We start from the raw sequence: 25,350 nt of genomic DNA on the forward strand, positions 1-25,350 counted from the left end.
AAAGTGTGAGGTAATGCACTTTTGGAAGTCAAATCCAAACTGGACATACAAGGTAACTGGCAGAGACCTAAGGAGCATTGATATACTGGGAGATCCTGGGGTACAAGGCCATAGCTTGCATAAAGTGGCCACACAGGTGAGAAAGGCGTTTGGTACGCATGCCTCCATAGAGTGAATCATTGAGTATAGGAGGTGAAACACCATGTTGCAGCTGTACAAAACGTTGGTTAGACTGCAGGTTAATCAATGCAAGAGTGCCTGCATTGACCTAGAGTGGAACCAGACCATTGCTGTAAAGATTCCAATGTGGTCCAAGGTAGAGCCTTTAAATCAGGCAGCGTTCGTTCATTGTCTTTCTTGATTTGAAGCAACATGATTCTTATTCCTGCTGATAAACCACAAGAGTTCAGAAGCCAATTAGATCAGGCACGTTCCAAAGCAATCGAGGAGCAGCCACATGCGGAGGAGGCATATGAGACTGCAGATGCTGGAACCTTGAGCAAGAGACAAACTGCAGTTTGCTTTCTGCTCCAGGCACGCAGCGGGACCTGAGATCAGAATGGGACCAGTAACCTGGTGAGCACAACACTCTCACGCTTTACTTGGCTGCAGTGAACCTCCACGTATGAGAAACAGCTTGCAGTATTGCCAGCTCATTAACCTTGTTACACTCCTGTTTAGTTTAGTCAATGCTTTTAATTAAGTATTTGCATTCCAGCTTTCAATACAATTTTAATAAATAACACAAAAACTGGTGGAGTCGCCCATAGTGAAGAAGATTGTCTACGGATATAGTGCGATCTTGATCAGTTGGAAAGTTGCGCGAAGCTGTAGCAGATGAACTAGTTAGATGCAGAGTCTCTTGCCTAGAGTGGGTGAATCGAGGACCAGAGGACATGGGTTTAAGGTGAAGGGGAAAAGATTTAATCAGGATCTGAGGGGTGACTTTTTCACACAAAGGGTGGTGGGTGCATGGAAAAAGCTGCCAGAGGAGGAAGCTGAGGCTGGGACTATCCCAACATTTAAGAAACAGTTAGACAAGTACATGGATTGGACAGGTTTGGAGGGATATGAACCAAACGCGGGCAAGTGGGACTAACGTAGCTGGCAGATGTTGGCCAGTGTGGGCAAGTTGGGCCAAGAGGCTTGTTTCCAAACTGTATCACTCGATGACTCTATGACTCTATGAAATTTCATGCAGGAAAGTGCGAGGTAATGCACATTTGGAAGTCATATCCAAACTGGACATATACAGTAATTGGCAGGGACCTAAGGGGCATTGATGTACTGGGCGATCCTGGAGTACAAGGACATAGCTTGCATAAAGTGGCCACACAGGTGAGAAAAGCGTTTGGTATGTATGGCTCGATCGACTGAATCATTGAGTAAAGGAGGCAAAACACCATGTTGCAGCTGTACAAAACATCAGTTAGACTGCACTTAGAATCCTATGTGCACTGCTGGTTGCCACACTGCAGGAAGGTTGTTGGTGTGGTCATGACTGAGAGACTGCAGGAAAGCTTCACCAGAATGTTGATCAAAACACAAAGTGATGGAGGAACTCAGCAGGTCAGGCAGCATCTGTGGAGGGAATGGACAGGTGATGTTTCAGGTTGAAATACTTATTCGGGCCCTGAAATCTGAAGAAGGGTCCTGATCTGAAACACCACCAGTCCATTCCCCCCATAGATGCTGTCGGAGTTCCTCCACCCACTGTGTGTTCTGGTCAAGATTCCAGCATCTGCAGTTCCATGGGTCTTCTGTATGTTACCGGGAATGGATTGTGGTAGAGATTGGAAGGGCAGGGTTTAGTCTTGACGTAGTTACCATAAGGGTAATCTTGATGAGGTTTATTAAATCAAGGAGTGATGAACACTACCCAGTCCATCACCGGTCCAGACCTCCGCACTATTGAAGTTATCTGCAGGAGGTGCTGCAGCAAAAAGACCTACACCACCCTGGCCACAATCTCATTTCATTCCTACCATGGGGAAGAAGATATAGGAGCTTGAAGACTATAACGTTCAGGTTTAGGAACAGCATCTTCCCAACAACCATCAGGCTTTTGAACATGACAAACTCCAACTAAGCTTCAAACTACAAACTGCTTTGATTGCACGAGGGGCTTCAGGATTGTTTTATTTTGCACGCTAAATTTTGGAATTTACTGCATTTGTTCTTTATTATGGTATCTATTGAGTACTGTGTTTACCTACCTGTTGTGCTCTCTCTCTCTCTCTCTCTCTCTCTCTCTCTCTCTCTCTCTCTCTCTCTCTCTCTCTCTCCCCCCCCCCCATCTCCCTCTCTCCCGCTGCCTCACGTTGCCAGAGGCCCAGTTTCAATCCTGACCTTGAAGGCTATCTGTATGAAGTTTGCATGATCTCCATGTGATCTCCTGGTGCTCCAGTTTCCTTCCCAAAGACGTGTGAGTTTGTAGGTTAATTGTCCTCTTTAAATTGCCCTTGGTGTGTAGGGAGTGGATGCAAAAATGAACTAGTTTGGCTGGGTGATTAATGGTCAGTGTGGACTCGGTGGGCCGAAGGGCCTGTTTTCATGATGCACCTTTCAATCTTTCAATCCTTCAATCAACCTATCCAGTCAGGTTCATAAAGAATAACGACCTTTCTAGTGGAGGAAGAGTAAAAGCAACGGAAAGCAAAGGGCTAAAATGCTACTAGTCATAAATAGTGCATCAAAAAGCAATAGAAAGTGAACAGACTGGGAGTCATGCCATAAGAAATAAATCCCTTTGAAAACCAGATTTCTAAATCTTGACTGTAATGTACTCCACTTATTGTTTATTCGGTGGATGGTTCTCCTATTTTACATTGTTGACACCTGATTCATGCCAAGATAGGTTTAAATCATGGAATGTCTTACAGCCCACTCTCGTTCAGTTCCTCAAAACAATGAATTACATTATATTTCTATCTGATCATGTTTTGAATTATCGAGCAAAAAACATTTTGCAACAAGCCGGAGTCTTATAACAAGTTTAATGCAGTTAAGTTATCCCTCAGTGCACTCGAGACTCTAATCTGAAATTTATCCTCCTCCTCCTGATCGGTCCACCCACCCACTGAGGTAACTGTTTTTATGCAGCTCACCTATCAAATCTTCAATCTTTTTAAAGACCAGCTAGATCATTCTTTTACACTGAAGGAAGCAGATACAGCCAGCTTTAGCTCTGCTCATAATGTAACCGGCTTCATCCTGTAAGCATTCTGCTTTTGCTGCACCTTCTCCCAGACCAGTATATCCTTCCTGAAATACAATGTCCTGTATTGAATATAGTCTCCATAAATGGGCTGACCAAGTTTCTTTGCATGGATTTCATAGGTTCTTTTGAATGCTGGTATATGTAAGCGTCAGGATTGAAAACCATGAGGAGATCTGAGTTATCATTGAAACTGGTGCACTAGTCCTAAGGTTCCCCATTGAAATGGGTCCACTAGTCCTAAGGTTCCCCATTGAAATGGGTCCACTAGTCCTAAGGTTCCCCATTGAAATGGCTCCACTAGTCCTAAGGTTCCTCATTGAAACTGGTGCACCAGTCTGAGGATTCCTTATAGAAACTGACGCACTAGTCCTAAGATTCCTCGTTGAAACGGGTGCACCGGTCCTAAGGTTCCCCATTGAAACGGGTGCACTAAGGCAGAGATAGATAGATTCTTCATTAGTACAGGTGCCAGCAGTTATGGGGAGAAGGCAGGAGAATGGAGTTAGCAGAGATAGATCAGCCATGATTGAATGCCGAATAAGACGAGATGGGCCGAATGGCTTAATTCTACTCCTATCACATGACCTTATGACCAGTCTATGAGGGTTCCTCATAGAAATTGGCGCACCAGTTGTAGGGTTCTCATGGAATCCTGTGCTCCACTCCCGCGGTTCCATATAGAACCCAATGCATCAGTCCTTTGGCTTCTCATGGAATTGACTGCATCATAAACTAGGGTTCCTCCAGGAATCCAGTGCCACCTGCCCTGGGGCCACAAAAGCTTTCCACTGCATCGCGGTACGAGTGACAACAATAAATGGAGATGCTGGTGTAACTTCTGAACATAGACACAAAATGCTGGAGTAAATCAATGGGTCAGGCAGCATCTCTGAAGAAAAATATATTGGAGAACCGAGGAGATCTGAGCTATCTTGGCCATGATTGGTGTCGCTTTGTGGGCTAGAGCTCGATAATTATGCATGGGGTCAGGCACCCGAGAGATTAGTCATTAGAGTCATCATAAACTGCCCCAGATTTTACATCCTCCATCAGGACTAATTGTTGACTGGAGCCCTCAGTTTCTGTCTCTGCTTTCCCTTGTGTGGAACTCCTGAGCGGTAGAAGGAAACAAACGTGGAACTAATTACATTTTCATGGAAATAATGGCAAAGCTGCTTACGCTGCCCATGCTCATCCTTGCGGTCCTGGTACATTAGCAGTGACTCTTCTTGATCTGTTCTGCTCCGTGGGGTAAAGTTGTTTACACAAGTCACAGCATTAGTAGGACACAGAAGAAAATATTTGGCCCGTCAAGTTCGCACAAGCTGGTGGTGAAGCAATCCAGTCAATTCCATTCCTTCTATTTTCCCTTCGCCAAGGCAGGAGGATGTGGTTAGGAGGGAGACTTAGATCAGCCATAATTGAATAGTGGAGTAGACGTGATGGGCCGAGTGGCCTAATTCTGCTCTTATCCCCTATGAACTTATAGGTCAAATAAGGGCAGATGAAACTAATGTATATGACCATTTTGCTCGGCAAGGTCAAGTTGGGCCAAAATGATTCTTTCTCTATGCTGTGTCCCTCGCCGTCAGTCAAGATGGCGGCGCGCACAGACGCAGCGGCTCACAGCTCTCCCTTTCGGTGCTTTTTATGTGTGTTATCTGTGTTATGTCTGTTAGTCAATTTTAGTCATGCAAATCAGGCAAATCCTACTTACAACCGCAAGGATCTTCTGATCATAGGATTCCAGTGCAATCGGGACCATACGAGCGAATTGCTACACCCACGAAATATACCGGAGGAGATAGCCAGGACACCGGGCTCTCCGTGGATAGTTGTCGGCGTGAACAGGCATCGCAGGCGGAGGAGAAACAGGAAGCAAAAGCGAGGACGCCGGTCCGGTATACTTGCCAAGCTAAAGAGACAGCCACACAAACCACCGCTACCAAGCATGTTTCTCACCAACGCCAGATCCATCATCAACAAAATGGACGAATTAAAACTACAGATATCAGCAAACAAACTCGTTGAGGACTGTTGCATTCTCTTAGTAACAGAGACATGGCTTCATCCACTTATCCCAGACGGAGCCATTGAGCTAGCCGGGCGTACAGCGTTTCGCTGGGACAGAAACATCGACTCCGGTAAGAGCAAGGGGGGGGGGGTTATGCATTTACGTGCACAACAACTGGTGCACTAACATCCAAATCATAGATAGCCACTGTTCTCCTGATCTGGAGTTCCTAACAGTTAAATGCAGGCCTTTTTACCTTCCTCGTGAATTTACAGGGGTTATAGTAACAGCAGTCTACATCCCACCGAATGCTAATGCTAGCACAGCTTTAGGCTACCTGCTCGGTGCAATTAACTCACAACAGAGCACATATCCAGAAGCAGCCCACATCATAGCCGGGGACTTCAATCATGCAGACCTAAAGTCAGTTCTCCCGAAATTTGAACAACACATAAGATGTGCTACCAGGGGGAAAAACACACTAGACAAGGTTTATTCAAATATTAAGAAGGGTTTCAGGTCAGCACCACTACCACACCTAGGACAGTCAGATCACCTGTCCATATTCTTAACTCCAGCATACACCCCACTCAGGAGGAAAGCTCCAGTCACCATAAAGACTGTTAAGACATGGCCTGAAGGAGCTTCCTCGCAGCTGCAGGATTGCTTCGAAAGGACCAACTGGGATATTTTTGAGGATCAGGACTTGGAGGAGTACACATCAACTGTACTCTGCTACATTCAAAACTGTGTTGACAATGTCACCGTCGACAAACGTATCCGGTTGTATCTCAATCAGAAGCCCTGGATGACAAAGGATGTCAGGTCTCTCCTCAAGGACCGTAACACTGCCTTCAGGTCTAGTGATAGAGCTCTATACAGTGCTGCTAGAACCAACCTGAAGAGAGGCATCAAGGATGCCAAAGCATCCTACAAGAGGAAGATTGAGGACCACTTTACCAACAATGACCCACGGCGGGTATGGCAAGGCATCCAGCACATCACCAACTACAAGACCAGCAACCGCACGACTGCCGACGGCGACGCCTCACTGGCAGAGGAACTTAACTGTTTCTTTGCTCGTTTCGAGGTGAAAGCTGCAGTGGCAGACATGACACCCTCTCCAGCACCTGACAACCACATCTTCACTGTGCAGGAGTATGATGTTAAGCGCGTGCTCAGAGCAGTGAATCCCAGGAAAGCTGCAGGCCCCGATGGTGTGACGGGCAGAGTGCTGAGGGAATGTGCAGACCAATTATCTGAGGTCTTCACAAAAATCTTCAACCTGTCCCTTTTAAAATCCACCATCCCTCCCTGCCTGAAGTCCGCCACAATCATCCCACTGCCGAAAAAGTCTGTCATCAGCGGCCTTAACGACTACCGTCCGGTAGCACTCACACCGGTCATCACAAAGTGCTTCGAGAGACTGGTCCTGCAGCACATCAAAGCCAGCCTCCCACCCACCTTCGACCCATACCAGTTTGCCTACAGAGCAAATAGGTCTACAGGGGATGCCATCGACACTGCTCTTCACGCTGCACTGACCCACCTTGAACACCAGGGGAGCTATGTGAGGATGCTCTTCCTCGACTTCAGCTCTGCCTTTAACACGGTCATCCCGAGCAGACTGGTCACCAAACTTTCTGACCTTGGATTTTCCCAAACCATCTGCCAATGGATCAAGGACTTCCTGACCAACCGCCCCCAGACCGTCAAAATAGGCCCTCACCTCTCCTCCACCATTACACTGAGCACCGGCTCACCACAGGGCTGTGTGTTGAGCCCCATCCTTTACTCCCTCTACACTCACGACTGCGCCCCCACCCATCCCACCAACACCATCATCAAGTTCGCGGATGACACGACTGTGGTTGGACTCATCTCAGGAGGAGATGAGACAGCCTACAGGGATGAAATCCAAAGGCTGGCAGCATGGTGTTCAGTGAACAATCTTGTCCTGAACTCCTCCAAAACAAAGGAACTTATAATTGACTTCAGGAAAACCAGTGCAGAATACGACCCACTCTACATCAATGGGGTCTGTGTGGAAAGGGTACCCGCTTTCAGGTTCCTGGGTACGCACATCGCAGAGGATCTTACCTGGTCTACCAACACCATCACCACAGTAAAGAAGGCACAGCAGAGACTCCACTTCCTGAGGATCCTCAGGAAAACCAACCTGCAGGAGAAGCTCATGATGTCCTTCTATCGCTGCTCCATCGAGAGTGTGCTGGCACACTGTATAACCACATGGTATGCCAGCTGCTCAGAAAAGGACAGGAAGGCCCTTCAGAGGGTCATCACAACGGCCCAGAAGATCATCGGCTGCTCACTGCCCTCCCTGGAGCACCTGTTCAGCGTACGCTGCCTCAGTAGAGCAGGCAAAATAATAAAAGATCCATCCCACCCCGGCCACCATCTGTTTGTTCATCTGTCCTCTGGTCGACGTTTCAGGTCGATCAAATCCCGAACAAACAGACTTAAGAACAGTTTTTACCCCAGGGCCATACGAGAACTGAACACTACCTTCTGCACTAGGCAACACTGTTAAAACTTTTGTACTTAATATAATTGTATTTATTTGTTTTTGCATTTATTGCATATATGTTTTTACGCACCGTCAGGATTGGCTATTTTTTTAATTTCGTTGTACTCGTTGCAATGACAATAAATGATTATTATTATTATGATTCTTCCATGTTGTCCAGGATTGAGTTTCTTTTTTGATATGCATGTCTGATTTATGCATGAGTGTGCATGGCTAAAATTTCAATTTTTACAAGTGTTGGGAACAGTTATAATAATAAGCTACAAGAGCGACATTGGTCGGTCGTTGAGTAGGCAGACAAGTGGCAGATGAAATTGAATGTAACTGGGAAATGTGAGGTGATGCACTTTGGCAGAGCAAAATATATGGAAATGCTAATACAGAGATGGGGAGGGAGGGGAGGACCTGTGTGTGTGTACATCTTGGAGAGAGAGAGGCAGGGTATATTGAGAAAGTGGTTCGTAAAGAATAGGGAAATCTAGACTTCATTATGGAGGCGGAATATGAAATCAGGGAAGTTATGTTGAACAATTATAGACCTGCATTCATCCTGACTTCAGGTGCTGTCTGGGTGGAGTGTGCACATTCTCCTGGTAACCGCATGGGTTTCCTCCGGATGTTCCGGTTTCCTTCCACGGCCTAAAAATGGGCAGGCAGCACAACAAGCGCAGCAAGTGGAGCTGATGTATTGCAAGGCCAGAGACCCCGGGTTTGATCCTGACCTTGGACGCTGTCAGCGTGGAGTGTGCACGTTCTCCCTGTGATTGCGTGGGTTGCCTCTGAGTGCCCCCGAGTGTCCTCCCACATCCCAAACACGTGCAGGCTTGTAGGTTAATTGAGTTTGGTAATGTGGCCCTGGGAGCGTAGGGAGCGGATACAAAAGCGGGATGACAGAACTGATGGCGACGATTGATTAATGGTCGGCATGAATACAATGGGCTGATGGTCGTATTTCTGTGCTGTATCTTTCAATCAGCCAATCAATCAATCAATCAATCAATCAAAATCTTCTCTGAACTGCTCCAAAGAGAATATATCTTCCCTTAAGTAAGTGGATCAGAATTGTTCCTCTGCATAAAGTCCTATCAATGACTTGGACAGTTGCAGTAAGATTTCCCTACTTTTGAAATTAGAGACAAGATCTCATGAGACTGCTGGACCTCGATGCTAGCTTTTTGCATTTCATTCATGATCAGCCCCTAAATCCCTTTATGCTGCAGCTTTCTTTCTTTAAATAATAATCACTTTTTATCTTTTTTTCCAGCATGAGCAACCCTACATTTCTGCAATCTACGCAATCTACGCACATTTTTGCTGTGCACTAACTGGCCACCAGGCATTCTTTATTGCCTGCACTTCAAACAGACCTTGTTGGTTGTAAATCCCGCCCAAATGCATTTAAGTACAGCATGCTTGCTTTCCACGCCGGCCTGGGGTTTTTAAGCGTAGTACTTTAAGTGTTATCACTGGCAGTATGAGAATACTAAATGGACAATGCAGTTCTGAGTTTTATCAAAACTGAACAGAAAATTCATATGAAAAGTTTCTAAGAAATAAAAGCCCGATGTATTTCTGGCTCGAATGGAAGTAAGTGATTGTGATCTAAAAGCCATAGGCCATGCTTGCAAGGTGACCAAGATTGGGAGTTATATATTTCAGGATAACTCAAGGGATATCCAACATATGAAGGGAGACACAAAACACTGCAGATCCTGGAATCCTGCATTTAAAAACAGGAGGAGGTCAACAGATTAAGCAGTGTCTATGGACGGAAGGGTCAGATGATGTTTCGAGGCCAGACCCTTCTTCAGACTGAAGATAGACACAGAATGCTGGAGTAACTCAACGGGCCAGGCAGCATCTCTGGAGAGAAGGAATATGAGATGTTTTGGGTCGAGATCCTTCACACACCGGCATTTAGAAATGAAAAGGTCTAAAGAGGGTAGAATGTCATGTGGGGAGGTCCAGGAGGAGGGGGACCAGTGGAGACAAGAGGAGGGGTCACCTCTGGCTGATGAGGACTCTTTCCCATAGAAAAAGGCACAGAGGCGGAGGCGACAGTAGAAAAGCTCTACGTGGTGGCGGACTCGGAACTCGTTGATGTGGGGGCAGAGGTTTCTTCAGACTGATGAAGTAGGGAGCATAAAGCTGCAAAAGTGAGGTGTGGATGAGGCAATACCTGGCAAGTGAAAGATGGATGCAGCGGGGGGGGGGGGGGGATAGGTATGGTAGCCAGGCGAGGAAGAGGCATAATAGGTGGATACAGGTGAGGGGTGGGTTTGGTTGTGGACGGCAACAGAGGTTCACGTGCAACCCTTCCAGCCTCGTCTAATGCATTCAGTGCTCTCGATGAGGCCTTATTTACATAGGTGAGACCAAGTGTAGAACATGTGTTCTGTTCGCCAAGGCCTCCTGGAGCTCTCGTTATCAGCCATTTTAACTCCCCTTCCCATTCCCATACTGGCCTCTCTGTCCATGGTCTCTTCTATGGCCAGAGTGAGGCCACACGCAAACTGGAGGAAGAGCACCTCACATTCCGCTTGGGTAGCCCACAACCTTTGGGTGGCACAGTGGCGCAGTGGTAGAGTTGTTGCCTTACAGTGCTTGCAGTGCCAGAGGTCTGGGTTTGATCCCGACTACGGGTGCTGTCTATACGGAGCTTGTATGTTCTCCCCGTGACCGCGTGGGTTTTCTCCCAGTTCTTCGGTTTCCTCCCACACTCCAAAGACGTAGTAGATTAATTGGCTTGGGGTATGTGTAAATTGTTCCTAGTGTGTTAATATGCGGGGATCGTTGGTCGGTGTGGACTTGTTGGGCCGAAGAGTCTGTTTCTGCACTGTAGCTCTAAACTAAACTAAACTGAACCCAATGGCATGAACACTGAAATCTTGAATCTTGAGTAATACCTCCGTGCCCCATCTCTCTTCCCCCTGTTGGTCCCCCACCTCACTCCAGTGTGTCCACCTTTCTCCCATCACTTCTTACCATCCTTGTTTTGCTCTATTTGCCCAGTTAACCTGAATCAATACACACCTGCCCACAACTTAGGAGTGTCTTGAATCTAAGCCATTGCTAATGTCCGGGCTTTAAATCAGGAGTGTTATTTATTGCCTCGCGTTACTGTTCTCAGTGACAATGGGGACAGGGCATGAAAGAGACGTGACCTAGAAACAAAGGCAAACGACACATTCGTCCTTTGTTAACTCTCCCCTGGTGAAATTAGGAGCAAGCTGAGGTCTGAATCGTGCATTTGCTAAACACCACCTTCCAAAGCTAATGCATTGCAAAGAGCACTCAGTGTAATTTCAGTGGTGCAAGGAGATCCCACTTGAAAGTAATTGATTGTCTCCACTAATTCCCTGCTCCTACCATCCCTGCTCCTTTCCCCGTCTCTGGACACTCATCACCCACTTTTCCCCTTTATCCTCCCTCTTTCCTCTCACCCCTCTCCCTCCCTCCAGCCTTACATTTCTCTCCTCCTCTTGCCTCCTCATCTGACACCCTTTGCCTCCTGTTTACCTCTAGCCTTTGTCACTTGCCCCATTCATCTGCCTATCAACCCCCTCCCTCACCTGTATCCACCTATCACTCCAGGCTTTGCCCCAGGCCCACCTCTATTTTCCAGCCTTCTCACCCCCAACTCCATCAGTCTGAAGAAGGGTCTCGGCCCGTCACATCCAGTGTCCATTCTCTCCCCTGACCTGCGGAGTTCCGCCAGCAGTATGTTTCTTGTGTCTCCATCATTTACTATTTCACAGTTCAGTCAAAACTTTAATTGAAGAGGGCCAGAAGTGGGTGGAATTTGCAGGTTTCCTTTGTGGTCAATGAAAATGTTAATACATTTTAATTGCTCGGGGGTGGATTTCTTTGCAACAAATCCCCAAAAAAAGGACAATACATTTTCGACGGAATTAGTGGAGTCAAACACTTACTTTCAAGTGGGACCTCCTTGTGTCACTGAAATCACACTGAGTGCTCTTTGCAATGCATTAGCTTTGGAAGGTGGTGTTTAGCAAATGCACGATTCAGACCTCAGCTTGCTCCTAATTTCACCAGGGGAGAGTTAACAAAGGACGAATGTGTCGTTTGCCTTTGTTTCTAGGTCACGTCTCTTTCATGCCCTGTCCCCATTGTCACTGAGAACAGTAACGCGGGCCAATAAATAACACTCCTGATTTAAAGCCCGGACATTAGCAATGGCTTAGATTCAAGACACTCCTAAGTTTTGGGCAGGTGTGTATTGATTCAGGTTGACTGGGCAAATAGAGCCAAAACAAGTTTCCTCGAATTCTGATAAACTTCAACAATGAATCAAGAATATGTCTTTGAAAACAATATCCAGAAGATCAGTGTTTCAGAACATCGTAATCACTTGGCCTCCCGCCAAGCAAAGCAAATGCTCGAGATTTATAACGCTGAAATAAGGCCTTCCGTCCATGCGGCCTGTCTCAATCATCAAACACCCATCCACACAAACGCCACACTAATCCCCTTCTTAACCTCCCATCAAGTCCTTTGCAAACTGCCACCCACCTATCCAGTAGGACCATCTGATGGTGGGTAACTCACCCACCAACCTGCACGTGTTTGGGAAGGGGGTGGAAATCAAAGGACCCGAGGGATACTCACACGGTCACAGGGAGAACGTGCAAACGCCACTTAAGCAGCAAAGGTCGGGTTCGAACCTGGATCACTGGAGCTGAGGCAGCAATTCTACAAACTGCACCACTGTGCTTCCTCCTATCTCGTTTCATCTTCACACTCACCTTCTCATAGAAACGTAGAAACATAGAAAATAGGTGCAGGTGGAGGCCATTCGGCCCTTCGAGCCTGCACCGTCATTCAATATGATCATGGCTGATCATCCAACTCAGTATCCCGTACCTGCCTTCTCTCCATACCCCCTGATCCCTTTAGCCACAAGGGCCACATCTAACTCCCTCTTAAATATAGCCAATGAACTGGCCTCAACTACCTTCTGTGGCAGAGAATTCCACAGATTCACCACTCTCTGTGTGAAAAAAACCGTTCTCATCTCTGTCCTAAAAGACTTCCCCCTTATCCTTAAACTGTGACCCCTTGTTCTGGACTTCCCCAACATCGGGAACAATCTTCCTGCATCTAGCCTGTCGAACCCCTTAAGAATTTTGTAAGTTTCTATAAGATCCTCCCTCAATCTTCTAAATTCCAGCGAGTACAAGCCGAGTCTATCCAGTCTTTCTTCATATGAAAGTCCTGCCATCCCAGGAATCAATCTGGTGAACCTTCTCTGTACTCCCTCTATGGCAAGAATGTCCTTCCTCAGATTAGGAGACCAAAACTGTACACAATACTCCAGGTGTGGTCTCACCAATGCCCTGTACAACTGAGTAAATTTTCTAAAGAAAATTACTGGTAAAGAGTTGGAAAATGTGCTGATTGAATGATTAAAGAAAAGCAGGGATTTTTAATATATTAAAATATATTAATATGTAAAAAGCAGGGATTTTTAATAAACGCTATATTGAGGCCAGATGAACAGAGGGACAAGCTGTTGGCATCTGATAAACTTGCAGTTAGGATATTAGGTTCTGATGAATATAAGAAAGTATAATGGGAGTGGATAAACACAGGGATGGAAGGCAGAATATGACTGATGTTGGGACAGTATTTTGGGAGGAGTTTGTTTCTCTCAGCTCCTAACATAAAAAGTTTCAATGTGGACACTTTGCATGAACGGCCTCTTTCTTTAGCCTATGTGTCCATGTCTTTCTCCTTGTCTGGTTTGGAGATGTACTTCTAGTCGAGAAATGACACTTTGGCAATTGTGTCAAGAAAATTGCTCTCAAGTGGAGAATACGATAAGTGGGAAGTACAAAGTCCTTGACTCTGTCCCTGCAGTTTACGTCAACTTTAGGTGAGTTTCTTTTCTACACATGGATTAGCAGCTGTTAATCCCCACAGCAGTCAACACCCAGTCTGCTTGAGTGCAGCTGTTCTTGTGATTCAATGCCAACTGGGCAAAACCTTTTCAGGTGTATGAGAAGGGAAGTGCAGATGCTGGTTTATACCGAAGATAGACACAAAATGCTGGACAAACTCAGCGGGTCAGGCAGTATCTCTGGAGAAAAGAAATAGGTAATGTTTCAGGTCGGAACCCTTCTTCAGACAAAATTTTCAGGTGATAGACACAAATGCTGGAGTAACTCAGCAGGTCAGGCAGCGTCTCTGGAGAAAAGGAATAGGTGACATCTTGGGTCGAGACCCTTTTTCAGACTCGACCCGAAACGTCATCTATTCCTTTTCTCCAGAGATGCTGCCTGACCCGCTGAGTTACTCCAGCTTTGTGGTGTCTATCTTTGGTATAAACCAGCATCTGCAGTTCCGTCTTACACAAGTGTGCTCAGGTGTTAAGCCAGGTCCAACAGGAGACAAGTGGAGACTTGACTCAAATACAATTAACTTAAAGCGTGATGAGCAGCTGAGAGTCATGGAGTTGTAGAGCACAGAAATAGGCCGTTCAGCCCACCACGTTCATGCCAGCTCTTTTGCCTACCCACGCTAATTCTCTTTGAGGACACAGGATATCAGTTGTCTAGATATTTGTGCAATATCATGTACAGGAACAATGTGACAAGGATAGGCCACTCTACACTCTACAGTTGTTCAGTACCTCAACGCTCCACCAAGTAGAATGTGAACATTGAAAGCATCTCCAAGCACTGACTCAAGAAGACCCTCTTCTCGCTACAACCCATCGGGCAGGAGGTACAGAAATCTGACGTTCCACACAATCAGCTTCAAGAACAGAAGGATGTTGCTGGGACTGGAAGGCATGAGTAATTAGGAGAGATTGGATAGACGAAGAATGGTTTCTCTGGACCATAGGATGCTGAGAGAGGGCCTCATAGAAGTATATAAAATCATGAGAGGTCGAAATGAGGTGAATGATCGCAGTATTTTCCCCAGGATAGGGGAGTCTGAAACTGGATGGCACAAGGGCCTGTTTCCACACTTTATCACTCTATGACTCTATGCTCTCCATTTCCTGGAAGCGAGCTGATAGCAGAGTGTGGCTTGAGCTTTATCTAACCTATTCTGAAGTCTAAGTCATGTCCAATCTCATTATTTCCATCGCTCCCACTCTCCAATATTTCTCACTAACTGCAAGTGAACGTACACATAATTACCTGTAACATTAATCATAAGACATTTTTTTATTTGACACAACAGTAACAAGTTATTCATTCACTGGTTACAGAAGTTAATTAGAAGTAAACAACCGACATGGCTTCCAGTTCTGAATTGATGATAGCGCTGGAATAATTACATCGGCTCAGCCAAAGGTTGACCGCAGCAAGAATGAGTTTCACCTCGTCACCCCGAAGTTTCGAGGTCATGAAAGGTAGCTCAAAATGACAAAGATCAGGCTGGGAGTTTCATTACTCAAAAACTACACTGAAAATTAAAAAATAATTATAGCTGGTCTTTAATTTGGGCGATGGTGGAAGAGGTGATCTGTACACATACCCTCGTGGGGAAATAACTCATTGAATTGGAACGTGATAAAAGCAGCACTCTGCCTCTCTGTGGCGATTCCCTGCGCGGTAAAGAACATAGGAGAGAATGCGAAGGAGGGAAAGGAAGAGGTATATTTATTAGTTGTGTCTTTCTACTCGTTGACCGATGAAGCCTTTCTGAAGTGTAATGCGGTAAATCATGCGAGGAATAGGTTGAGTAAACACACATTGAGTCTCTTGCCCAGAGTCGGGGGAATCGAGAACCAGAGAACATAGGTTTAAGGTGGGGGGAAGATTTAATGAGGACCTAAGGGGTAACTTTTTCAGACAAAGGATGGTAGATGCATGGAACGAGCTGCCGGAGGAGGTCGTTGAGGCAGGTACTATCGCAACGTTTATGAACCATTTAGACAGGCACGTGCATAAGACAGGCTTGGAGGGATATGGGCCAAAGGCAGGCAGGTGGGACATGTTGGGCAGTGTGGGCAAGTTGGGCCGAAGGGCCTGTTTCCACGCTGTATGACTCTATAATGCAGCAATGGGTGCAAAGGTCACAGGGTTGATGACGCGGTTAATAAGACAAACATATTTTTGGACTTTATCAATAAAGGCATAGAATGTAAAAGCAGCGGCAATGTGGAAACACAAGAGACTCTAGATACAGGAATATTGAACATTTAAAAAATTGCAGGATTACCCATTATTTTGTGTCTCGACCCGAATCGTCACCCATTTCTTCTCTCCAGAGATGCTGCCTGTACCGTTGAGTTACTCTAGCTTTTTGTGTCTACCTTCAGTTTAAACCAGCGTGTGGAGTTCCCTCCTACACATGACACTTAAACACGCTTGACTTTTTGATTCTCGACTCTAGGCTGAATTAGGCTCCACAAAGATGACAGATAATGAGGCAATGGATTCCTTCCGTGCAGTTAGAATTTTATAGTTCTAAGTTTCCAAGACAGTTGAAGGAAAAAAAACATTATGGAGCGGACCATAAAAAGTGAAGAGATTGTGAACGATTAATATTATTCTTTTAAACTGCCTGATGAATGAAAGGCAGGCAACAGCATTTTCAATAAAATGAGATTCAACATCACAGATATATTCTTCATGAACGGTTTAGTGTTGGAGTTTTTGCTGTATGGTGTAATAATATCACCAATAATTAAAAAAATGCAATTAAATCTGCAATTATAACCAAGATTAACTGAGACGTTAATCATGATTATTTTATTCTAATAGCTTGACAGCTCTAATTATACAGTGGAGCAATGGTTAAGCGAATGGCTGAACAGCCAGAGTTTTTGTCCATTGAAACACGGGCCTGGGTTTGTATCCCACCATGGCAATTGGGTTTAAATTCAAGTAATTAACAAAATCTGAAATTTCAGAAAAAGTTAGTCTACCAGGTGGCAAAGTAGTAGAGCTACGGCTTTACAGCGCCAGAGACACGGGCTCGATCCTGACTACGGGCGCTGTCTGAATGGAGTTTGTATGTTGTGACCGCGTGGGTTTTCTCCGGGCGCTCCGATTTCTTCCCACACTCCAAAGACATAGAGGTTTGTAAGGTAATTGGCTTGGCATAGATGTAAATGTAAAAGTGTCCCTACTGTGCAGGGTGGTGTTGGTGTGTGGGGATCGCTGGTCAGGGCGGACTTAGTGGGCCGAAGGCCCTGTTTCCGGGCTGTATCTCCAAGCTAAACTAAACAGTGACAGTAGACAAGAAACGTCACATTGTTGCAAATACCCTCCTGGATCAGTGCTATCCATTGGGGAAGGATATCTGCCGTCATTGCCCAGTCCAGTTTACACATGAACCCTGTTGACGGCAATCTGGGAAGAGTAAAACAATAAGATTAAGTGTGAATTAGAGACAGTGAGCGATTTATGGTCAGCGTGGACTTGATGGGTCAAAGTGGCCCATTCTCATAATCTGTCTCTCCACGACTCCATGGCTCATAATGACCTCGACTTTGAGGCAAGTTGGGATGGACAATAAACGTTGATTATGCCCATATTTGTGAACTAAAAAATTATACAAGCGGTATAAATAAATTACACATCCTGACACGAGCTCATAATCAAAGCTGAACTAAGAACGTTCTGCACTATTGTTAGGGAGACACAGAGACCGCATATGCTGCAAACTAGAACAATCAGGGGCTCTGAATCAGAGCAAAAAAATGATATTCTGATATTCTGATACAGGGTCTTGACCCGAAACGTCGCTAATTCCTTCCCCCATAGAAGCTACTCAATGTGCTGAATTCCTCCAGCAGTCTTTTTTTTTTTTTGCTGCACTGTTGTTCGAGTTGTTTGAAGGATGTAACATTAATCTGGGGCATCATTTGCTCGTTTGGCTGATGTAAAAGAATTTTACAGCATAGATAGGGTAAGAGCAATTGCACTGGACCAAGATTCCTCCTTCAATCAATACCACCAATAAACTAATTACTGCTGATTATGAGAACTTGCAGCACTTAAACTTTGCCCTAAATTGTTGATACTTAGAAATCATATTGATACGTTCTGTACACGCGATAAGTTTTTTGTGGGGTGGGACAATGTTAAATTGCTTTGATTCGTATACACTATTATTGTTTCATACACACACACACACACACACAAACACACACACACACATATATATATATATATATATATATAATATAATCTATATATATATTGTCTCTATATATATATGTGTGTGTGTGTGTATTTCCTAAATTATGATTATTTATATATATATATGTTATTAATATATGATAGATTATTAATATATATATATAGTTAATATATATATATAATTATTAAGATATTATAGATTATTAATATATATATATATATATATATATATTGTCTATATATATATATATATATATGTGTGTGTATTTCCTAAATTATGATTATTTTTACAAATGTGCCGTCAAATCAATTAACAATGAAATTCTTCAGGAGGTTTGGTAATCTAAAGAATCTTGGTGGCAGCATTATCAAAATAAACCTGATCATCATCAGTCGTTGTAATCTAGTCCTAACTTTATTCTTTGTTTAACAGACTGACATTCAGTATTGTTGACACACGTAACTGAGGGGAGAGGAGATACCAAAGTATTAACCTAAACCGAATCATCGACCTAACACAAGCAGAATATAACAACATTCACTGTAATATCGTCACAGTACCTTGCAATTAAAATGGAAAATACTTGAGAATTCCAAATTTTAAAAAGGAGATGAGGAGGAACTTCTTTAGTCAGAGGATAGTTAATCTGTGGAACCCATTGCCACAGAGGGCTGTGGAGGCCAAGTCTGTGGATATTTTTAACGCAGAGATAGACAATTTGATTAGAACGGGTGTCAAGGGTTATGGGGAGAAGGCACGAAAATGGGATTAGGTGGCAGAGATCAGCCATGATTGAATGGCGGAGTGGATTCAATGGGCCGAATGGCCTAATTCTACTCCTATAACTTGTGAACCTGTGAAAAACGCGATGAGATACATTCACAGAATCCCTCACCAAGTGTAAAAGGACAGGCATAAAACCTCCCGCACTCGGTATGACAGAGACATTGTGGGCTGCAGTCACTGAGTTCCTCCTACCGTGGACTGTGATCGCACTCTCCTACTGGTAATATGAAATGGATGACTATAATTTCTTGATAAAGCCATTCTCCTTCAGTTTAGTCTTTGGACTTTAGACTTCAGCGATTAAGCACAGAAACAGGCCCATCTGCCCACCGAGTCCGCGCCGACCAGCGATCACCAGGGACTAAGCATTAACACTACCCTGCACATTGGGGAAAAGTTACCATTTTACCAAAGCCAATTAACCTTCAAACATCTACGTCTTTGGAGTGTGGCGGGAAACCGGAGCACCTGGAGAAAACCCACGCAGGTCACAGGGAGAACGTACACACTCCGCACAGGCAACACCCATAGTCAGGATCAAGCCAGGGTCTTTGGCGCTGTAAGGCAGCAACTCTACCGCTGTGCCACCGTGACATTATTTTTAAACAGTAGTCACAAGATCCAATATATACACCATATCCTCGTACCTTGTCCTACATCTTTTTCAATCACCAAGGCTTAGAAGGCTACTGACCAAGTGCTGGTAAATAAGATTAGCGTAGATGTATGGAAGAGAGAGTTAGATATAGCTCTTAGGGCTAACAGAATCAAGGGATATGGGGAGAAAGCAGGAACGGGGTACTGATTTTGGATGCTCAGCCATGATCATATTGAATGGCGGTGCTGGCATGAAGAGCAAAATGGCCTACCCCTGCACCTATTTTCTATGCTTCTATGTCTCTAGATGGGGACTTGACGGATGGGGTGGACCGAAAGGCCTGCTTCTGTGTTGTGCCTTTCCATGACGCTAAGTGATGGGGGACAGTGCCACGTGTTGTCAAAGGTGATAGACAACCTCAGGCTGAATATCTCAGTCACAATCTCATGGTGACCCAGATACAAGCAGCTCAAACCTTACTCAATAATGAACCATTCCCCCCGTACCCTCTGCCTTACGATCTTGCCGACTGTTATTTTTTGCCAGGCCAACATTTTGAGAGAATTTACATCAAATAAATTTAAAAGCAATCATGATACTATGATGGATTTAAATAGCCTTATTCAGGGTATCTCATAAAATGTTTTATGCATCATTAACCCGAAGGAGAGGCAGTTCAGGATGGTTGTTTTTATATCTGTTGGCTCCTACGATCAATGCAGTTGAAGCACATTAAACTCTCTGGCTGTGCTGCCCTGTGGCTGCAGCTGATGGGGGGGACAGAGGAGGTGGTGCACCGTACGAGGGGTCCGGCAGATCTCTAATGCCCCCGAGACGCTGAGGCTACATGCTTCTTGTTCCAGCTCCTACACTCCTGAGCAGCCAGGCCGCACACTCACTGAGTGGTTCGTTCACATCCTCCCCATCCCCATCTCCCCCCAGCCCCACCACCATGCTCCAGATGTCAATAATTCTCACAGCACCACGTGAAAATGGGAGCAGGGGTTGCCTCGTCATCATAAGATTTGCCGTTCAAATCGCACCGAGGGATTTGAATGCAAAGCCTGCAAGTGGTGTCCGCACATGTGATGGAGATCCGGGATTACATCTGTACTCACAACTGGATGTAAAAATAAATCAATGCCACTGGTCTGAAGATGAGCAGTATTGCTCTTTCTGGTGTCTTGCCCAGTAATACCATGGTTACTCTTTGTATGGACTGTGCATAAACTTATTTTGCATTTCACAATTAATAGGGAGGTACGGTGGCCTAGTGGTAGAGTGGCTGACTTACAGCGCCAGAGACCTGGGTTTGACCCTGACTCCAGGTCAGGATCACATTGATCACATTGATCACATTCAATGATCACATTGAATGGCGGTGCTGGCTCGAAGGGCTGAATGGCCTCCTCCTGCATCTATTGTCTATTGTCTATTGTCCAGGTGCTGTCTGTATTGAGTTTGTAAGTTCTCCCTGTAACAGCATGGGTTTTCTCCGGGATCTCCAGTTTCCTCCCACACTCCAAAGACGTTCAGCTTTGTAAGCTAATTGGCTTGGTATAATTTTTAATTGTCCCTCGTGTGTGTAGGATAGTGTGCGTGGAACGCCGGTCAGTGTGGAGTCAGTGGGCCATAGGTGCTTTTTCCAGGCTGTATCTCTAAACTAAACTAAACTAGAGGAGTAGGACACTTGGTCCGGCCCTGTCATTCAATATGATCCGCCCCCAATCGCAACTCCTCACAACCCTCAATTCTCCGATCTTTCAAACATATATTTACCTTCCGCTTGAATCACCCTCAATAATCCAGCTTCCATGACCCTCTGGCTTAGAGAATTTTAGGGAGCCAGCAAGAAGACATTCCGATGCACCTGAAATTTAAAATGGCGGCACCTCATCTTGAGTAACTTTAATCAGGAGTTATTGGGGTGGGTGCCAGTAATACAAACAAGAGCTAGTCTTCAAATGCTTCAATTGCAATTACAGGACATGGGACGTTGCACTATTGAAGTCATACAGTGAAACAATAGATAATATGATTGTAGAGACAAACGGGATTGCAGATGCTGGAATCTTAAGCAGAACACAAAGTGCTGGAATAACTCAGCAGGTTAGGCAGCATCTGGGGAGGGAATGAAAGGGCAGTATTTTGGGTTGTACACTTCTTTAGACTGAAAGACTAAAAGCCTAAAGAGATAATGTGATTATGTTAGATGGACAACATTGAAACCTCCAGGATGAGACTAGGACTAGTTTAAGGGACAAGGTTGAAGTGGGGTTTTTTGTCAATCAATATTTGATTTTTTAATTCCAAGACCCATTACTCTGTACAGTGGTCAAAGAAAAAAGACACAAATTGCTGGAGTAATTCAACAGGTCAGGCAACCTCATTGGAGAAGATGGATAGACAATAGACAATAGACAATAGGTGCAGGAGTAGGCCATTCAGCCCTTCGAGCCAGCACCGCCATTCAATGCGATCATGGCTGATCACTCTCAATCAGTACCCCGTTCCTGCCTTCTCCCCATACCCCCTCACTCCACTATCCTTAAGAGCTCTATCCAGCTCTCTCTTGAAAGCATCCAACGAACTGGCCTCCACTGCCTTCTGAGGCAGAGAATTCCACACCTTCACCACTCTCTGACTGAAAAAGTTCTTCCTCATCTCCGTTCTAAATGGCCTACCCCTTATTCTTAAACTGTGGCCCCTTGTTCTGGACTCCCCCAACATTGGGAACATGTTTCCTGCCTCTAATGTGTCCAATCCCCTAATTATCTTATATGTTTCAATAAGATCCCCCCTCATCCTTCTAAATTTCGGTGTATACAAGCCTAATTGCTCCAGCCTTTCAACTACGACAGTCCCGCCATTCCGGGAATTAACCTAGTGAACCTACGCTGCACGCCCTCCATAGCAAGAATATCCTTCCTCAAATTTGGAATTAGGTAACGATTTCGATTGGCACCATTCTTTAGGCTGATGAGGGTGGGGTGGGGGGGGGGGGGGGGTGGTAAAGAAAACTGGAAGAGGGGAGGGGCAGGGCAAAGCCTGGCATGGATAGGCATGTAGGAGGGAAGGGGGGGAGAGGAGGAGTGAGGGGCTGGTGAAAGATAGCCAGACTTTGTCCTGCCCTTCCTCTCTTCCAGCTTTTCCCACCCCTCCAGCCCCCCAATCAATCTGAGGAAGGGTCCTGACCTGCAACGTCACTTATACATGTTCTCCAGACCTGCTGCCTGACCCACTGAGTTACTCCACCACTTTGTGTCTTTTTTTGTAAACCAGCATCTGCAGTTCTTTGCTCCTTTTTTGGGGTGGCTGGATTCCCAGCAAATGTGTTTGAATGTTCAGGGATGTCTTGACAATTGAAATGTGCTCCCTTTGTAAATATGTAATTTTTACAGAGCCGCTTGTCCATACCAAAGTATAAAAAGTGAACCATCTAAATATAATGATTACAACTTTATTTAATCATCTGCTTTATGCTTACCTTTGTGCTTCACGAGGATAAAATCTCAAAGTACTGAGCTCAGCAAGATTCATCTAAAAGATTGCACCAAGAAGGTCTCCTAGGAGATTTTTCCGCCAGACCACCGTCAAAATGAAAATCGAAACAAAAAGAGAGTGGAAATCTAAAATTAAAAGAGAACATGCTGAAAGCGCACAGCATGTGAGAAAAGAAAGGAGGTTAATATTTCAGGTTGATGGCTCGATTGTAATCACGCATTGACTTTCTGCTGACTGGAGAGCAAGCAACAAAAGCTTTTCACTGTACCTCGCTCGGTACACGTGACAATAAACTGATAAACTTCTGCCACAAGTCTTTCTTGTATTACTCCCCTCCTGAATTTCTGCTTGGGTTGACCTGAAGTGTACGGTTTCTGGTCTCTGTGTGGCTGATTCAAAGTTAAAACAGACAAGAGTGGAGAAAGTTAAGAGGGGGCATGATTGAGGTATGCAAAATTCTGAGGGGTGTAAACATGATAAACCAGGAAACAGCCTTCAAGCAGCTGGTCTATAAGTTGCAGCTTTCCAGAACATTGGTTAGGTTGCAATTGGAGTATTGCTTGCAGTTCAGGTCACCCCATTACAGGAACGATGTGGAGGCTCTGAACCATCCAGGTTCACCAGGATGCTGCCAGGTTTAGAGGGTATGGCCATAAGAAGAATTGGGCAAATTTGCAAGGTTTTCTCTGGAGCATCAAAGGCTGAGGGGGAGACCTGGAAGAAGTGTATAAAATGACGAGGGGCTTAGATAGAGTGGACAGTCAAAACCTTTCTCCTAGGGTGAAAATATCAAACACGGGGGAGCATAAGGACATCTTAGGACTGAGATGAGGAAAAACTTTTTCAGTCAGATAGTTGTGGATCTGTGAAATTTTCTGCCTCAGAAGGCAGTGGAGGCCAATTCTCTGAATGCATTCAAGAGAGAGCTAGATAGAGCTCTTAAGGATAGCGGAGTCAGGGGGTATGGAGAGAAGGCAGGAACGGGGTACTGATTGAGAATGATCAGCCACGATCACATTGAATGGCGGTGCTGGCTTGAAGGGCCGAATGGCCTCCTCCTGCACCTATTGTCTATTGTCTATTGTCTATTGTCTATTGACAGAGGGAAAAAGTTTAAAGGAGGCAAGTATTTTACACAGAATGAGGTTGGTGCCTGGAATGTACTGCCAGAGGTGGCAGTGGGAGTAGATGCAACAATGGATTTTAAGAGGCTTTGAGATAGATGCATGAATATGTAAGAAGGAAAGGAGGAACATAGAGAATGGGCAGATTGAAGGGATTAGTTGAAGTAGGCATCATGTTTGGCACAGAAAGCATGGGCCGAACAGACTGTTCTCCTGCCATACTGTTCTATGTTCTATGTTTATAATGGTCACCGAGTGTTCTTCCCAGAGAGAGGTCCCAAGAGAAAGAGGCACAATCCAAAGGAGGTGAAGTAGGGTGCGCAAAATACATTTGAGTATGCGAAATAGCAAGGGCTGCAGGAACACTGGAGGACTGGGCATTTTTCATGATGATACAACAGAAGAAGATTAAATCAGGAAGGGAGAAAATGAATCAGTTGCACGCAGTATGAAAACTAACAGCAAAATGTTTTATGGATGTATAAATAGGAAGGGTGTGAGAAGGAAAATGTGGAGCCTCTGGAGAATGAGACTGATGAATTACTAACAGCAAACTAAGAATGGGCAGACATGTTGAATATGTTTTTGCCTCAGTCTTCACCATGGAAGGCATTGCTAATATCCCTAAGATATTGTAACTCAGCGGGACAGGCCGCATCTCTGAAGAGAAGGAATGGGTGATGTTTCGGGTCTCGACACGAAACATCACCCATTCCTTCTCTCCAGAGATGCTGCCTGTCCCTGCTGAGTTACTCCAGCTTTTTGCGTCTATCTTCGGTTTAAACCAGCATCTGCTGTTCCTTCCTGCACATCCCTAAGATATTAGGCGGCCTGACATTGTGGACCGCACAAAAATCTAAATCACGAGGGATAAAATACTGGAGGAACTCAAGGGGCTAAAAGCTCACAAATCCCTTTGACCTGATGGACTGCAAGTTAGGGTCTTTTTAAGGGAGATGGCTGCGCCGATAGTGGACTTTTTAAATGTTTTCATAACTTGTTAAACTCTGAGAGAGAATCAGAAGTTTAAAAAAAAGCTAGTTAGTTTATTATTACAAGATGCTAATGTAAAATATCAAAGAGAAATGGAAAATCAAAGCTGAATATAATTAAGCCTAGTCAACTTGGCTTCATGAATGGTAAATCACAATTGACAAATTGGCTCGAATTCTCAGTGGATGTAACAAGGTGGGTTGTTAGTGTGGAACGTGTAATAACAGGAGCCTTCAAACCTGTGCTGCCAGTTAGTATTGCCATGCTGGCCTCAACTCTTTCTCCATACCCCACTATTCCTCGATCTACCAATTATATATTTGCCTCTACTGTAAATACTTCTTGTGAGACAAAGAGTATTTAGATTTCCAAAAGGCATTTGTCAAGGTGCGACAAAGGAGACGGGTGCATACGTTAGAAGCCCATGGTTCTGGAGGA

The sequence above is a fragment of the Rhinoraja longicauda genome, chromosome 20 (assembly GCF_053455715.1).
Source record: "Rhinoraja longicauda isolate Sanriku21f chromosome 20, sRhiLon1.1, whole genome shotgun sequence".
NCBI classification, from domain to species: domain Eukaryota; kingdom Metazoa; phylum Chordata; class Chondrichthyes; order Rajiformes; family Arhynchobatidae; genus Rhinoraja; species Rhinoraja longicauda.